This window comes from Panulirus ornatus, chromosome 16 (assembly GCF_036320965.1).
Source record: "Panulirus ornatus isolate Po-2019 chromosome 16, ASM3632096v1, whole genome shotgun sequence".
Taxonomy (NCBI): domain Eukaryota; kingdom Metazoa; phylum Arthropoda; class Malacostraca; order Decapoda; family Palinuridae; genus Panulirus; species Panulirus ornatus.
The window spans coordinates 9,260,594-9,265,819 of record NC_092239.1 but is presented as its reverse complement, the minus strand read 5'-3'; the positions used below and the strand labels follow the sequence as shown (position 1 = coordinate 9,265,819).

General features: G+C 43.0%; 1 protein-coding gene across 1 annotated transcript in view; it reads right to left on the bottom strand.

Moving 5' to 3' along the window:
* LOC139754125 (glucose dehydrogenase [FAD, quinone]-like) overlaps positions 1–4,566 on the bottom strand; it is a 37,359-nt gene extending 32,793 nt beyond the window's left edge. Inside the window, exon 1 of the mRNA XM_071671239.1 lies at positions 4,234–4,566. The gene's annotated coding sequence lies outside the window, so the exon portion shown is untranslated. The remainder of the gene's footprint in view (positions 1–4,233) is intronic.
* Between the last annotated feature and the right edge of the window lie 660 nt (positions 4,567–5,226).

Below are 5,226 nucleotides of genomic sequence, written 5' to 3'. Positions count from 1 at the left end.
GGTTTGTTGTCAGAAAGCGACGATGATAATAATTATAGTGAGAATATTTCATGCTAGTTAGTATGAAACTCAAGGACTCGGCAGTTACATTACGATGCTAAATAGAATTCTCTCAAGGTCGCATGGCCAAAATGTAACCGATGCCAACCACGTCAAAGTAATTTGTAAAGTAATTGGTATTAATTGGAATATCTTAGTGAAAATCTTACGGCTAATCATGGTTGATCAGAACTTGGCTGTACTGAGAGTGAGAAAGTTACCCTTGGCGAGTCTGATGATGGCGAGTATAGTCTAGTTAAGGAACTTCTCGTTCCAAAGGAGTTTATCATGTCCTTGCCTCTGATTGGAGCGCAGTTTCTAAGTTTTATGAGCCTCATAAGAGGGGTAATATGGATTATATATATTATATGATATATATATGGATTATATATATTATATGATATATATATATATATTTTTTTTTTCATACTATTCGCCATTTCCCGCGATAGCGAGGTAGCGCCAAGAACAGAGGACTGGGCCACTGAGGGAATACCCTCACCTGGCCCCCTTCCCTGCTCTTTCCCTTGGAAAATTAAAAAAAAAAACGAGAGGGGAGGATTTCCAGCCCCCCGCTCTCTTCCCTTTTAGTCGCCTTCTACGACACGCAGGGAATACGTGGGAAGTATTCTTTCTCCCCTATCCCCAGGGATAATATATATATATATATATATATATATATATATATATATATATATATATATATATATATATATATATGTATATATATATATATATATATATATATATATATATATATATATATATATATATATATATATATATATCACATAATACCCTCCAAAAGGCAGGATTCGAACCCAGGACCTTTTTCGAATCCTGGCTGTTAGAAGTTATTATGTGTTCCATAAAAGTGCACGTTCAAATGCAATGTATATATATATATATATATATATATATATATATATATATATATATATATATATATATATATATATATATATATATTTATATATATATATGTAGGCCATACCGGAAAAACTGTAACGGAGAGGTGTCATTACCACCGTCATGCAGTACGCAGGGATGACCACACAAACGCGATCACTAAACACTCTCATTGAAAGTGATCAACCCATAGATCTTGAAAATCCCGTCATTCTATACCCTTCTGCTGATTATGCCACACACAACGTCGTTGAATCCGTCTTAACTGCTGATATTAATGACTTGAATTTATCCCCAGGCAACTTGAAAGCCCAGCCTAGCATTAACCAAGTCGTTATGAGAGAACTGACAGAACAAGAAAACGTAAAAAGTAGTTCAAGACACACCCAGCTACCCACGTAAATCCCAGCCACGTGACCTACACCCCCTCCCTTCCCTTAATCACTCTCCCTTTCTACGGTTACTGCCAGACAAAGCGGGTGTGGCTCGTCCGGACTGATTGGTGCTGGTACTCAAGTGTGATGTTGGGATCTAAATTACTTTGTTAAGTACTGGCACCTGATGAGGTGGATCGTCTTCACGAAACATGTCGTGCCACATGTATAGAAAAAATACACGATGAATAAGATTGTATGAACTACAACTGAAGTGCGATTTCACCATTATATATATATATATATATATATATATATATATATATATATATATATATATATATACACTATATTATATTATATACATATCAAGGATGCTTTTATCTGTGAACAATATCGCGAGTGAAAGCATAGCACTGTCGAGGACGGTAGAGTCATTGGGTGGCATGTGTGTACGTACAGTAAGGTACAGCGTTTAAAAACGTATGATATTAAACAACATCACTACCAGATCATTCGTTCAGTGATTCCCATGGAAAAGATAATATATATATATATATATATATATATATATATATATATATATATATATATATATATATATATATATATATATATATACAGCGATTTCGTATAGTATACAAGCCTGCAGTCTGCAGTTATATGACCTTGAACATGCGCGGTGCTACATGACTTGGTGCTTGCAACTGAGAGAGAGAGAGAGAGAGAGAGAGAGAGAGAGAGAGAGAGAGTCAGTGTCAGCGTGGCAGCCGACTACTGGATTTGTGTCATGGTTGCAGAAATGAGTGGGGCAAATACACCCTCACGCACACACCGACAGGAGCAGATTGCGATAACGATGAATAACGTTCTTGTGTCCCACCAAGATTCCATCCTGTAGGGTGTAGAGAAAACACTGCATAGAAGAACATATACAAACACACTACACCGCCTGCTCCGTCTTTAGCCCACCCCTTCGGCTCCTCGTGTCTCATAAACAACAGAACGTTGGAAGATCTAAGACTCCTTGCATCACGAAAGATCAGAAACTTGTAAGAAGGATCAAGTAAGGTTCAGTTGTATCCTACAAACCTTACCATCTAGTATGGTGGGAGCCACTCGCCTAATATCAAAAAGTTCGGCCCGTTCCTCCAGCCGTGGTTTAGCATGAGGCTTAGGAACGTAATCGATTGGTAACGCGACCCATTTGACCTCACTGCCGGTTGGTAAGCCTCTTGCCTCACATGCTGCACCTCCAACCAACGTGTCTCTGGCCACGTAGCCACACCACACCACGCGCGCCCTCATCACATATCGCATACCTCTCACCGCATACCATACACCTCTTACCACATAACCCCATACCTCTCACCGCATACCATACACCTCTTACCACATAACCCCATACCTCTCACCGCATACCATACACCTCTTACCACATAACCCCATACCTCTCACCGCATACCATACACCTCTTACCACATAACCCCATACCTCTCACTGCATGCCACCATACCCTTTACCACACAAAATCACATTCTTCTCACCACACACGCACCCACAGGCCTCTGACCACGTACCACATGCCTCTTACCACTTTGTACATGCTTCTTACTGCGAACCACCTGCCTCTCATAGACCACCCTCCTCGTACCACTCCCACAGTCATGCCTGAACTTTACAAGTACACTCACTCAGGTCAGGATAATCATGGAAAGGAATAAGTTTGCCGAAATGTTATAATTGTCTTCAAGACGCAGAGTATGTGTGAGTGTGGAGCGCCGAGAGTCCCAGTGTTTCCTTAAGGCAAGACTTACCGCGCACCGCAACTGTACCCTAAGACCTTGAACACGGCGTTACGACCTTGTGCAAGACGACGGGACGACCCTTGAGCACGACGGGTATGTAACTATTATGCCTGTCGGTACGACCAGTGAGCACGACTGTGCGACCCTTGAAACACGGCAGAATGACCGCTGAAGCAGGACGAATGTATGACCCTTTGAACACGATAGTACGACCCTCGGGGATGCTGGTATGAGACTTGAGTGCGACTCTGTGGCCCTTCAGCATGACGGAACGACCCTTGGTGATGATGGCCTATCTCGTCGTGTCTTTCTACTCTTCAGACACAAAGGTCATGCCCTCGTGCCCAAAGGTCACACCCTCATTTCCAAGATGAAAGACCATATCGTCGTGTTCAGGGATCATATCGTCGTGCCCAGGGATCATATCGTCGTGTCCAGGGATCATATCGTTGTGCCCAGGGATCATATCGTCGTGTCCAGGGATCATATCGTCGTGTCCAGGGATCATACCGTCGTGTCCAGGGATCATATCGTCGTGCCCAGGGATCATATCGTCGTGTCCAGGGATCATATCGTCGTGCTCAGGGATCATATCGTCGTGCTCAGGGATCATCTCGTCGTGCTCAGGGATCATATCGTCGTGCTCAGGGATCATCCCGTCGTGTTTTAAAGAGGGAGCTCTGTAGTTCACATACACAGGTCGTGCCACACTTGCTCACCAGGTCGCGTGCTACAGTCAGCTCTGGACAGTAACGAAGCAGTGGACGGATCTGTGTCGTGAGATGTGTGTGTGTGTGTGTGTGTGTGTGTGTGTGTGTGTGTGTGTGTGTGAGCACTATCGTTCTGTCCACGGAAATGGCATGTGTGATGTCTGATTACTATCTGTGTGTTACGAGGAGAGACTAGTACACTCGTGTTGCCCCGTCTCTTAACCTTATGTGTATGCACCCTGTCTTGCTTCATTTGTGTGTATAATCACGTACACCCCTCCAGCCTAAGCAAAGTGTACGTGTGTAATTACTCGTGTTGCCCCGTCTTTTGTGTGTCTATCTGCAAGTGCTCTATCAAAAGAAAGAACAAAAAGAATGGTAAATTCTACTCACGTATGAAATAGATATTGCTGAAGTAGTGGTTGCTGGCGATCGCTTCCGTTGGCGGGGGAAATTCCTGGGTTCAGGAGGAGGTGAGGGCAGGCCTAACCCTTGGTGCTGAGAACACTTAAAGTATTCGCTCTGTTGCACGGTATCATCTATATCATCATAACACAGATCTTACACCACCGGGTTTACGCCACACAACTCACAGCTTGAAGAAATGCGGTTGTTTTATACGAAGTTGTGATTTTTACACCGTCCACTGTCTGTTCACTGTGTGAGCTCCTATCCCGCCACTACGACGGGAGTCCGTCCGCTCCTCATCAAGCGTCTACTTTTACTGACCAACTTGACCTTCGTCCTGGACACTTCACCTGGTGGGACGCGGAAGAACTATAAACCTTGCCTTCCTCCCACATAGGGTTCAAATGGTATCTTTAGTTTTCTCAAACACTCTTCGTTGTACAGGGTCCTCGTAATGACAGGGGAACATTATCGCCTCTAGAGTACGTAAGTGATGCTTTGTGAGCAAGATGCTTGGCTAAATATCTCGGAGAGAGGAGGCCCCACCCATGTGTGATAATAATCACACATGTTCATGCACGACTAGACCTTTTGATCAGTCTAGACAGGCTCAAAAGAAGAATAGGTAGGGACAAATAGGTTTTATCATATCTTTTAAACGGTGGACAAACCACTGGAAATCAGCGTAAGACGAGATTAAAAAAAGAAAGAATGATGAGGTCTAACTTTACCTTACTGAGGTAAGTCATAACCTCGTCAGGCCTCATGTTTGCTTCATCCCGCATTGTAATACACCTCGTCTCTCCTTTGATTGTAAACCCAATCCTCTTCTTTTCTGTTCTTCATAAATCATGGCATTCTTTTCAGACGTCGATGAGATTTGAGCGGATCTAATCCACTTGGCATATCGAAAAGTCGTCTCACAAGGCCATATACGGTAGCTGAACTTCATTTTTTTTGTCTTTTTCGTAATCTAAA